The sequence below is a fragment of the Rhipicephalus microplus genome, unplaced genomic scaffold (assembly GCF_043290135.1).
Source record: "Rhipicephalus microplus isolate Deutch F79 unplaced genomic scaffold, USDA_Rmic scaffold_135, whole genome shotgun sequence".
NCBI lineage: Eukaryota > Metazoa > Arthropoda > Arachnida > Ixodida > Ixodidae > Rhipicephalus > Rhipicephalus microplus.
In genome coordinates, this window is record NW_027464707.1 from 90,001 (window position 1) to 102,500 (window position 12,500).

General features: G+C 60.9%; 2 non-coding genes and 1 pseudogene across 2 annotated transcripts; all 3 read right to left on the reverse strand.

The window, feature by feature from the left end:
* LOC142790972 (large subunit ribosomal RNA) overlaps positions 1-114 on the reverse strand; it is a 4,400-nt pseudogene extending 4,286 nt beyond the window's left edge.
* A 1,154-nt stretch (positions 115-1,268) lies between these two features.
* Positions 1,269-1,421, reverse strand: LOC142791025 (5.8S ribosomal RNA). Its single transcript, XR_012889947.1, has one exon. It is a non-coding gene; the product is annotated as a 5.8S ribosomal RNA (ribosomal RNA).
* Positions 1,422-3,140: 1,719 nt separating this feature from the next.
* Positions 3,141-4,955, reverse strand: LOC142790946 (small subunit ribosomal RNA). Its single transcript, XR_012889882.1, has one exon. It is a non-coding gene; the product is annotated as a small subunit ribosomal RNA (ribosomal RNA).
* Between the last annotated feature and the right edge of the window lie 7,545 nt (positions 4,956-12,500).

The following is a 12,500-nucleotide window of genomic DNA, read 5'->3' on the forward strand; positions in this document are numbered from 1 at the left end:
GCTGGGCTCGGTCCCGTTTCGCTCGCAGCTACTCGGGGAATCCCTGTTGGTTTCTTTTCCTCCGCTTAGTGATATGCTTAAATTCAGCGGGTTGTCTCGCCTGATCTGAGGTCGACAGCGGATACATTCGCTTCCATCAACTTCCTGCACGACCGCGTGCGCTCGCCCTACCAAGTGCGCCCGCAACCCTGTACAGGGCCACTTCTTCACAAGGCTGGCAATCGGCTTCCCCGCTGCACGCGTGCGGCGCACAACCGGTGTGACGTGGAAGTGACGGGACACGTTCGTAAACCCATCGCGAACCGAGTACGACGCCCTACCAAGTGCGCCCGCAACCCTGTACAGGGTCACATCTTCACAAGGCTGGCAAGCGGCATTCCGCTGCGCGCGTGCGTCGTCCGAGCAGTTGCGTGATAAACGACCGTGTCGAAAGCCCAAACACCGCCGAGGCCAGTCGCCGCCGCCGCAAGGGCAGCCACGCAGCCTGGCGAGAGGCATCGTCTCGTGTAGCGTCGCCCCCGCCCCAACTGGAGTGGCCCAGTTTTTTGAACGGGACGGGAACTGCGAAGCACTTAGACCGACGGCGGACTACGACGAGAACGCCTTAAGCTTCGCCAACGTTTCGCCAACTCGTGCGGGAGACTTTTTCCGCTTCGCGGCAAGTCGTCGCGCCGTGCTCTCCGCATCAACCGCGTACGCAGCGAACCGCAAACGTCGGGCGCAGCCTCCTCACCTCCCTGCGCTTTGCGCGCGAACGTTCCCTGTTCGCGCGGCAAAGCCTGGAGGAGGCACGGCCCCGCAGCGTGTTCGAGCGCCCGGTCTACGGGACACCCTGCTTACTTCGAGGGCAACAAGCGCAACGCAAGGCTGCGATCTCGCGCACTTTGCGCACGGCTGGAGAAGCTTTGCTGGCCGGCTTTCGCTCCTCGTGTTTACCGTGCGTTAAAGTTGCGCGTCCGTGGCTCTCGCAGCTCTTGCGCGCCCGGTCGCAGAGAGGAGTACGCAACCTCGACCGCACTTTCCCTGCAGGCTTCCTTCCGACTCGAAGTCCTGCGGCGGTCTCAACGAGGTGCCACATCCTCAATGCAGTCGGTCGCCCCCGTTTCGGTTGGGCTCTGGCACGACGGTCGCCACCGTCTCGCCCTTGAGTGGCCGCTGTTGGCGCTCGCTGTGAGGTGTTCAGCGTGCTGTCCGTGTTGCCGACGCGGTCAAAACGAGTCGACGGCTCACGTTCCCTTGTGCGCCGAAGGCTCTCTTGATATGTGATCCGACCCTCAGACAGACGAAGCCAAGGGAAGACCCAAGGCCGCAATGTGCGTTCAAAGAATCAGTGCTCAGTGTGTCCTGCAATTCACACCAAGTCTCGCAGCTGGCTGCGTTCTTCATCGACCCGAGAACCGAGTGATCCACCGCTTAGAGTCGTGAAAAAGTGTTTGTTCAATTCCGTACAGTCAAAACCAAACGTTTCTGGCACTCGGCCAAACAGTGGCCAAGAAGGGCGCTTTTCAGCGCACGCTTGGACTCCAAAACTCTGCCGCGCCTTTTTCGGCTGCCGCAAATCGAGCAAACGGTGTGTTTCGGACGGCGTTTCGCTTTCGCTACTTGCGAGTGCTTTCGTGGTCCACCCCTCTATAAATACTCGGGAGGCGTCGAAGCCGGTTCTCCAAGCCGGACCCGTAGGTATCGTTGTGTGCTCGCTCTCATTGGCCCGCCTAACCAGAAAATGCCTGCGGTACACCCATTTGGATAAGAGTGCACGCAGATGCGGGCCTCGACGGCTACACATTTCCTCGGGCGGCCGCCTCCCGGCCTCCGTGGAGCGCGGGATGCACGGTCCCATCGACAAGCCTCTCCCGTTTTTACCGTGGCGTCGCGGTTCACCACGGCAGGCGGGTCGGTCTCCTCCGCATAAAAAGGGGGACCCCCGCTTTTTGTTCCACGAAATCGCACAAGCTTTTTTCGCATCCACGGTTTGCCACCGCACACCAAAATGCCGATCCGGCTGCCTACTTTAGCCAACAGGTGGAGCCAGGCGCGCCGTACTTGCGCGGCACTTCCCACGTCCACCGAAGTCGGTGCCAAGGACCACTTTCGGCGCCGGAGCCGCGTACGAGCCTACTCGAGGCGGAAGAACGAAGCCAGCAAGGGCCTGGCCGCAAGTGCGTTCAATTGTCGGGACGTCCAAGTCCCTCGTTCTTCCGTGCTTCCTCTTTCGGCAAGTCGTTGCGGCACCTTCCCAAAGCGCGCAGACCCGCTAATCGCGACGAGCGCGACGTGGCCGTGCCGCCTTTCCCTCGGCAGCAAGCAAAACGCCTGGCAACGTCGACGCTCCCCTAACCGCGATCTCGCACCGTGTTTCGTGTGGCGAATTCAAAAGCCGGCCGGCGCTGCTGCAACCATTACGGTCGGTACGCATACGCCGCGGAGGGCGGGACGGTCATCGGAGCGTGCGGTTCCTCCATCGAGTACTGCGCACCTCGGCCGTCGCATCGCCGTGCCATGACCGGCCGCGCGTCAACGCGAACCGGTGCCAGCGAGATCCCTCGCCTGCAAGAACCGACCGGCAGCCTCCGTCACCCGAGGACGCGGAGGCGCTTGCCGCGGACGGCGGGACGGTATGCACTGGTGCACAGCGGACCCGTCACATCGCCAGTTCCTTGACCGACCGCCGACGCTTGTGCCGTTCCTCTCGTACTTGGCAGTCGCCGCGCGATTGTCGGGTCTCGTTCTTGCACGCTCGAACGGTCGGGAGGGCACTCGGCTGGCGTTTCGGGAACGCGCAGCCTCGCCTTCTACCGACGTAACCACGACTCGCCGTTCGCGCTCCGCCGCTCCTGTTTACAGTACTAGGCGGTCCCGCAGCGGTCGGGTCGCGCATTTCGAGCGCTTCGAGCCACGGTGCTGTGGCGGGTCGAAAGCCGACCTATGAGTGCGTTGCGCCGTTTGTACCCGCGTCCGCCACCTGGCCGACCGTCCAAGGTCGCGGTGTTGGCGTCCGCTGGGCGCAACAATTTGTCACGGGGTGCCGCTCCACATTCAGGCAGCCCCGTGGGGAAAAGCCGACCCCGCGTCCAAACGGGGTCAGCGGCAGAAAGTGTCGGGCGCAGACGCAGCTGAGGCGCTCACCCTTCACAATCCGTTAATGATCCTTCCGCAGGTTCACCTACGGAAACCTTGTTACGACTTTTACTTCCTCTAAATGATCAAGTTTGGTCATCTTTCCAACAGACCGGCGCAACCGAAAGGCCGCGCCGGACATCGGTCCGAAGACCTCACTAAATCATTCAATCGGTAGTAGCGACGGGCGGTGTGTACAAAGGGCAGGGACGTAATCAACGCGAGCTTATGACTCGCGCTTACTGGGAATTCCTCGTTCAAGGGGAACAATTGCAAGCCCCTATCCCAATCACGAAAGAAGTTCCACGGGTTACCCAGTCTTTTCAGACAGGGATAAAGACACGCTGCTTCCTTCAGTGTAGCGCGCGTGCGGCCCCGGACATCTAAGGGCATCACAGACCTGTTATTGCTCTGTTTCGTGCGGCTAGGAGCCGCTTGTCCCTCTAAGAAGGTTGTAAGGTGCTGGGAACCCCGCACCTATTTAATAGGCTAGAGTCTCGTTCGTTATCGGAATTAACCAGACAAATCGCTCCACCAACTAAGAACGGCCATGCACCACCATCCACCGAATCAAGAAAGAGCTCTCAATCTGTCAATCCTCCCAGTGTCCGGGCCGGGTAAGTTTTCCCGTGTTGAGTCAAATTAAGCCGCAGGCTCCACTCCTGGTGGTGCCCTTCCGTCAATTCCTTTAAGTTTCAGCTTTGCAACCATACTTCCCCCGGAACCCAAATACTTTGGTTTCCCGGAAGCTGCCCGCCGAGTCATTTGAGTAACTCAGGCGGATCGCTGGTTGGCATCGTTTATGGTCAGAACTAGGGCGGTATCTGATCGCCTTCGAACCTCTGACTTTCGTTCTTGATCAATGAAAACATTCTTGGCAAATGCTTTCGCAGTAGTTCGTCTTGCGACGGTCCAAGAATTTCACCTCTAGCGCCGCAATACGAATGCCCCCGTCCGTCCCTCTTAATCATTACCTCGTATTCCAAAAACCAACAGAACAGAAACGAGGTCTTGTTCTATTATTCCATGCAAGTTTATTCAGGCGACTCGCCTGCGTTGAGCACTCTAATTTTTTCAAAGTAAAAGCACCGGCCATCTCGAGGCACACAATGAAGTGCACCAAGAAAGAACCGGCATGATGTTCAGTCCGAGCCGTCGCATCGGGTAGATGCACTACTCGTCTGGAACTGAGATCCAACTACGAGCTTTTTAACCGCAGCAGCTTTAGTATACGCTATTGGAGCTGGAATTACCGCGGCTGCTGGCACCAGACTTGCCCTCCAATTGATCCTCGTTAAAGGATTTAGAGTGTACTCATTTCAATTACGGGGCCTCAAAAGAGTCCCGTATTGTTATTTTTCGTCACTACCTCCCCGTGCCGGGAGTGGGTAATTTGCGCGCCTGCTGCCTTCCTTGGACGTGGTAGCCGTTTCTCAGGCTCCCTCTCCGGAATCGAACCCTGATTCTCCGTTACCCGTAACAACCATGGTAAGCAAGTGACCTACCATCGAAAGTTGATAAGGCAGACACTTGAAAGAAACGTCGCCGGCTCGTGGCCATGCGATCAGCACAAAGTTATCCAGAGTCACCACACAATACGGGCCGAAACCCGATCGATCTTGGTCTAATAAAAGCACCCGTTACCCAAAGGGCTCCAGGCTCACTGCATGTATTAGCTCTAGAATTGCCACAGTTATCCAAGTAGGAAGAAACGATCTAAGGAACCATAACTGATTTAATGAGCCATTCGCGGTTTCGCCTTATTTCGGCATGTACTTAGACATGCATGGCTTAATCTTTGAGACAAGCATATGATTACTGGCAGGATCAACCAGGTAATCGTTCGACTGCGCGTCCGTCCTCGCCTTCGGCGGGCCGGACGCAGTCTGTGTGCGGCGGAGGCCACCTTCAGGCGCCCCAACACGCTTATTTTGCACTCCGAGATGACGGCGTTCGAGCTCGCTACGGCACAACCTTCCCGAAAGACGAGTGGGAGCCGTGCGGCAAGAAGCACGTTCATGCTCGCTCTTTTTCGTTGCATCGACTCGGTCGCGCCGTGCGGGTTGCCCAAGCCCGCTGCACTGTCGGTGGACCGGCCGGAACTAGCAACGGAGCCGAGACTGCAAAGCCGCCAGACGACGGGTCACGCCCGCGTCTTCGGCGCTTTCGCATCTGAATCGCCCGAGGACGACACGGAACACACCTCGATATCGTGGTAAAACGGCACCGTCCGACAACCAGCCCCTAACGCATCAAGCGGATGAGGCTGCAGACGACTGCCGTGGATTCCCCTGGAGCAGACCCGAGGACACGCTTGACGAGGCCGAAGCCCGCCGCATATCAGACACCCGGTCGCTTTCGCGTACGCCGCTCACGAGAACCCCCACATAATAGCAGCGATAAGTACCCAGACCTCCTTGGGCACTAATACGAGCGTACTCGAGAAAATTTCACCGCGGGTGTGCCCCGAAACGTGTGGCACGTTGAGCGTGCCACAAGTCTACGTCGCTCTCAAACCCGCCGAGGTCGTAGAATTTGCGACCCTACTCACGAAATTCCCACCGAGGATACGGCCGCAAACGTACCGCACCTTGGGTAGGCCACGAGTTTGTGCAACACTACGCTGACGGCACAGCACCGAGGTCGTGCGCGCACGCACGGGAAAATTCCGCCGCGGTTTCTGCCGAAAACGTGAGGCACCACGACTCTCCGCAAGTTCGCGTCGACTGCGAAAGACCGAAGTCGTGAACGACGTGTCCGCTACTCGCCGCCGACACGCTGGACACCAAACGTACAACGACTCGACGGCGTCGTAGAGGCCCACGACGCGGTTTTCCTTAACGACGTCTCGGCGTGGCACCGACAGGTTAGAACGGCCGACCAACGTTCCCTGTCCGCCGTTCGGCTCAGTCGAAGGGCTCGGCGACTTCGGCAACGCTGCGAAGCCGCACGGTGACGCACGCCATGTCCCCATTTTTTTTTTTTCTTTCTGCGTCTGCCGGGGTGCCCCTATAATAGCAGCGATAAGCACCCAGACCGCCGTGGGTCGCTCGCCCCGGCTGACGTGGTTTTTCGTACTCCTGCGGCGGTCGCCGTCAAGCACGTCCAAATACGCTACTTTCGTGGGCGCATTCACGCTCTTTCGCTTCGCCGGAGTGCCAGCACTCACTCTGCCAAAAACGGCGAACATCCGAGCGGCGGTTCCCACTTTTGCGTCGGCGTCGCAAACCCCGCCCCGGCAGACGAGGTTTGCCGTACTCGTGCGACGGTGGCCGGCGGGCACGTCGAAAGACGCCGATATCGTGCGCGAATTGGCGCACCTTGGCTTCACCGGAGTGCCGCCACTGACTCCTCCAAAAACGGCGAAGATCCGAGCGGCGCTTCCCACTTTCGCATCGGCGTCCCGAACTCCGCCCCGGCTGACGCGGTTTACCGTACTCGTGCGACGGTCGCCGGCGAGCACGTGGAAAGACGCCGATATCGTGCCCGAATCGGCTCCGTTCGGCTTCGCCGGAGTGCCAGCACTGGCTCGGCGAAAGACGACGAACATCCGAGCGACGGTTCTCACTATTGCGTACGCGTCGCAAACCCCGCCCCGGCAGACGCACTTTGCCGTACTCGTGCGACGGTCGCCGGCGAGCACGTAGAAAGACGCCGATATCGTGCCGGAATCGGCCCCGTTTGGCTTCGCCGGAGTGCCAGCACTCACTCGGCCACAAACGGCGAACATCCGAGCGGCGGTTCCCACTTAGCCGTCGGCGTCCCGAACTCCGCCCCGGCAGACGCGGTTGCCGAGCTCGTGCGACTAGCGACCGCGAAGCCGTCTCGCGACGCCGCTTTCGTGCGCGGCTCCCACTGCGACCTGGGTCACCCGAGGTCGACGAGCAAAAAAGAATGTCGAAAAAAAATTTTTTTTTTTTTGCGTCTGCCGGGGTGCCCCTATAATAGCAGCGATAAGCACCCAGACCGCCATGGGTCGCTCGCCCCGGCTGACGTGGTTTTTCGTTTTCCTGCGGTGGTCGTCGTCAAGCACGTCCAAACACGCCACTTTCGTGGGCGCATTCGCGCTCTTTCGCTTCGCCGGAGTGCCAGCACTCACTCTGCCAAAAACGGCGAACATCCTAGTGGCGGTTCCCACTTTTGCGTCGGCGTCGCCAACCCCGCCCCGGCATACGCGGTTTGCCGTACTCGTGCGGCGGTGGCCGGCGGGCACGTCGAAAGACACCGATATCGTGCGCGAGTCGATGCTTCTTGGTCTCGCAGGAGGGCCGCCACTCACTCCTGCAAAAACGGCGAAGATCCGAGCGGCGCTTCCCACTTTTTCGTCGGCATCGCAAACCTCGCCCCGGCAGACGCGCTTTGCCGTACTCGTGCGACGGTCGCCGGCGAGCACGTCGAAATACGCCGATATCGTGCCCGAATCGGCCCCGTTTCGCTTCGCCGGAGTGCCAGCACTCACTCGGCCAAAAACGGCGAACATCCGAGCAGCGGTACCCACTTAGCCGTCGGCATCCCGAACTCCGCGCCGGCTGACGCGGTTGCCGAGCTCGTGCGACTAGCGACCGCGAACGCGTCTCGCGACGCCGCTTTCGTGCGCGGCTCCCATTGCGACCTGGGTTACCCGAGCTCGACCAGCAAAAAAGAAGGTCGAAAAAAAATTTTTTTTTTCTGCGTCTGCCGGGGTGCCCCTATAATAGCAGCGATAAGCACCCAGACCGCCGTGGGTCGCTCGCCCCGGCTGACGTGGTTTTTCGTACTCCTGCAGCGGTCGCCGTCAAGCACGTCCAAATACGCCACTTTCGTGGGCGCTTTCGCGCTCTTTCGCGTCGCCGGTGTGCCAGCACTCACTCTGCCAAAAACGGCCAACATCCGAGCGGCGGTTCCCACTTTTGCGTCGGCGTCGTAAACCCCGCCCCGGCAGACGCGGTTTGCCCTACTCGTGCGACGGTCGCCGGCGAGCGCGTCGAAAGACGCCGATATCGTGCGCTAATTGGCGCTCCTTGGCTTCTCCGGAGTGCCGCCACTCACTCCTCCAAAAACGGCGAAGATCCGAGCGGCGTTCTCCACTTTCGCATCGGCGTCCCGAACTCCGCCCGGGCTGACGCGGTTTACCGTACTCGTGCGACGGTCGCCGCCGGGCACGTCGAAAGACGCCGATATCGTGCCGTAATCGGCCCCGTTTGGCTTCGCCCGAGTGCCAGCACTCACTCGGCCAAAAACGGCGAACATCCGAGCAGCGTTTCCCACTTTCGCATCGGCGTCCCGAAGCCCGCCCCGGCAGACGCGGTTTGCCCTACTCGAGCGACGGTCGCCGGCGATCACGTCGAAAGGCGCCGAATTCGTGCACGAATCGATGCTTCTTGGTCTCGCAGGAGGGCCGCCACTCACTCCTGCAAAAACGGCGAAGATCCGAGTTGCGCTTCCCACTTTTTCGTCGGCGTCCCGAACTACGCCCCGGCTGACGCGGTTTACCGTACTCGTGCGACGGTCGCCGGCGGGCACTTCAAAATACGCCGATTTCGTGGGCGCATTCACGCTGTTTCGCTTCCCCGGAGTGCCAACACTCACTCTGCCGAAAGCGGCGATCATCCGAGCGGCGGTTCCCACTTTTGCGTCGGCTTCGCAAACGGCGCCCCGGCAGACGCGCTCGTGCGACGTACTCGTGCGACGGTCGCCGGCGAGCACGTCGAAAGACGCCGATATCGTGCTCGAATCGACCCCGTTTCGCTTCGCCGGAGTGCTGCCAGTCACGGCGCAGAAAACGGCGAACAAGTGTTTTTTTTTTTTTCCTAGAATTTGTGTTATAGAAGGCACATTTGATATCGGACGATAATTTTCAACTTTATCACGCGCACCGATTTTCGTGTAGAGGTTTGCAAGTTTATGGGAATTTCTCCACTTGGAATAATGCGATTTAGTAGTACTACGAGAACTTCATGGATGTACTCAAGGGTACGGGGCAAGTCAGTTACGTCAACACCTGCAGATTTTTTACACTTCAAACTGAAAATTGTTGGTTGTGAGTCCTCGTGTGATATTAAAGGCCGATTCGCTAACACATAGAACAAAGAAAGAAAGGAAGAAAAAACGCCCGCGCTCGCTCAAGAAACCTGGGTTCGCAACAAGTGGCAACAACAAGCAACCGAGCGAGTGCGCCAAAACCCGTGGCGGCCGAACAAACGCGAAGTCCCAACCGCGTCAGCCGGGGCGGCACGGGACAGGAAAAATCACTTCAGCCGGGGCGGCGGGGCACCGAATAAACCTCGTCACCTCGTCGCAGGATAAAAGAGGAAACAAAAAGTCTAAACAGCGTCTGCTGGAGCGAATGCGTAATAAAACAACAACAACAACAAAAAAAAACACCCGCGCTCAAGAAGTCTGCAATCCTCACAAAAGGCGACTGTGACCGAGCAGCGTCAGCCGGGGCCGTGCGGAAACGGAAAAACCGCGACTACCGGGGCGTCGAGGCACCGAAAAATCCACTTCAGCCGCGGCGAAAAAAAAAAACAAAAAGAAAGACGGAGGGGGGGGGGGGGAACCACGTCTGCCGGGGCGAAGGAAAAAAAAAACGCGTCTGCCGGGGCGAGCCCGGGTGCGGCACCACCGGGAAAACTGTGGCAAACAGACATGGCGATCGAGTGAGTGGGCCGCCAGCCAGGCTCAGCCAAAAAGTGCAAAGTCCGAACTGCGTCAGCCGGGGCGGCAAAAACCGCGTCAGCCGGGGCGGCGCAAAAAACCGCGTCTGCCGGGGCGGCACGAAACCGCGTCAGCCGGGGCGGGGCGAAAACTGCGTCAGCCGGGGCGAAAGAAAAAAAAAAAACGCGTCTGCCGGGGCAAGCCCGGGTGCGGCACCACCGGGAAAACTGTGGCAAACAGACATGGCGATCGAGTGAGTGGGCCGCCAGCCAGGCACAGCCGAAAAGTGCAAAGTCCGAACCGTGTCAGCCGGGGCGACGCAAAAACCGCGTCAGCCGGGGCGGCGCGAAAACCGCGTCAGCCGGGGCGGCACGAAACCGCGTCAGCCGGGGCGGCGCGAAAACTGCGTCAGCCGGGGCGGCGCGAAAACCTCGTCAGCCGGGGCGAGCGAAAAGGGGGGGGGGGGGAACCACGTCTGCCGGGGCGAAAGAAAAAAAAACGCGTCAGCCGGGGCGAGCCCGGGTGCGGCACCACCGGGAAAACTGTGGCAAACAGACATGGCGATCGAGTGAGTGGGCCGCCAGCCAGGCACAGCCGAAAAGTGCTAAGTCCGAACTGCGTCAGCCGGGGCGGCAAAAACCGCGTCAGCCGGGGCGGCGCAAAAAACCGCGTCTGCCGGGGCGGCACGAAACCGCGTCAGCCGGGGCGGCGCGAAAACTGCGTCAGCCGGGGCGAAAGAAAAAAAAAACGCGTCTGCCGGGGCGAGCCCGGGTGCGGCACCACCGGGAAAACTGTGGCAAACAGACATGGCGATCGAGTGAGTGGGCCGCCAGCCAGGCACAGCCGAAAAGTGCTAAGTCCGAACTGCGTCTGCCGGGGCGGCACGAAACCGCGTCAGCCGGGGCGGCGCGAAAACCGCGTCTGCCGGGGCGGCACGAAACCGCGTCAGCCGGGGCGGCGCGAAAACTGCGTCAGCCGGGGCGAGCCCGGGTGCGGCACCACCGGGAAAACTGTGGCAAACAGACATGGCGATTGAGTGAGTGGGCCGCCAGCCAGGCACAGCCGAAAAGTGCTAAGTCCGAACTGCGTCTGCCGGGGCGGCACGAAACCGCGTCAGCCGGGGCGGCGCGAAAACCGCGTCTGCCGGGGCGGCACGAAACCGCGTCAGCCGGGGCGGCGCGAAAACTGCGTCAGCCGGGGCGAGCCCGGGTGCGGCACCACCGGGAAAACTGTGGCAAACAGACATGGCGATCGAGTGAGTGGGCCGCCAGCCAGGCACAGCCGAAAAGTGCAAAGTCCGAACCGTGTCAGCCGGGGCGACGCAAAAACCGCGTCAGCCGGGGCGGCGCGAAAACCGCGTCAGCCGGGGCGGCACGAAACCGCGTCAGCCGGGGCGGCGCGAAAACTGCGTCAGCCGGGGCGGCGCGAAAACCTCGTCAGCCGGGGCGAGCGAAAAGGGGGGGGGGGAACCACGTCTGCCGGGGCGAAAGAAAAAAAAACGCGTCTGCCGGGGCGAGCCCGGGTGCGGCACCACCGGGAAGACTGTGGCAAACAGACATGGCGATCGAGTGAGTGGGCCGCCAGCCAGGCTCAGCCCAAAAAGTGCTAAGTCCGAACTGCGTCAGCCGGAGCGGCGCGAAAACCGCGTCTGCCGGGGCGGCACGAAACCGCGTCAGCCGGGGCGGCGCGAAAACTGCGTCAGCCGGGGCGAGCCCGGGTGCGGCACCACCGGGAAAACTGTGGCAAACAGACATGGCGATCGAGTGAGTGGGCCGCCAGCCAGGCACAGCCGAAAAGTGCTAAGTCCGAACTGCGTCAGCCGGGGCGGCAAAAACCGCGTCAGCCGGGGCGGCGCAAAAAACCGCGTCTGCCGGGGCGGCACGAAACCGCGTCAGCCGGGGCGGCGCGAAAACTGCGTCAGCCGGGGCGAAAGAAAAAAAAAACGCGTCTGCCGGGGCGAGCCCGGGTGCGGCACCACCGGGAAAACTGTGGCAAACAGACATGGCGATCGAGTGAGTGGGCCGCCAGCCAGGCACAGCCGAAAAGTGCTAAGTCCGAACTGCGTCTGCCGGGGCGGCACGAAACCGCGTCAGCCGGGGCGGCGCGAAAACCGCGTCTGCCGGGGCGGCACGAAACCGCGTCAGCCGGGGCGGCGCGAAAACTGCGTCAGCCGGGGCGAGCCCGGGTGCGGCACCACCGGGAAAACTGTGGCAAACAGACATGGCGATTGAGTGAGTGGGCCGCCAGCCAGGCACAGCCGAAAAGTGCTAAGTCCGAACTGCGTCTGCCGGGGCGGCACGAAACCGCGTCAGCCGGGGCGGCGCGAAAACCGCGTCTGCCGGGGCGGCACGAAACCGCGTCAGCCGGGGCGGCGCGAAAACTGCGTCAGCCGGGGCGAGCCCGGGTGCGGCACCACCGGGAAAACTGTGGCAAACAGACATGGCGATCGAGTGAGTGGGCCGCCAGCCAGGCACAGCCGAAAAGTGCTAAGTCCGAACTGCGTCAGCCGGGGCGGCAAAAACCGCGTCAGCCGGGGCGGCGCAAAAACCGCGTCTGCCGGGGCGAAATCAAAAAAAAAACAAAGAAAAAAGCCCGCGCTTAATCAAAAGAAAACAAAGAAAAAAGCTTGCGCTTAATCAAAAGAAAACAAACAAAAAAAGTTCGCGCTTAAGCCTGGCGGTGGAACCACCGGGGCAAACAGACCTGGCGATCGAGTGAGTGGGCCGCCAGCCGGGGTGAGCCAAAAA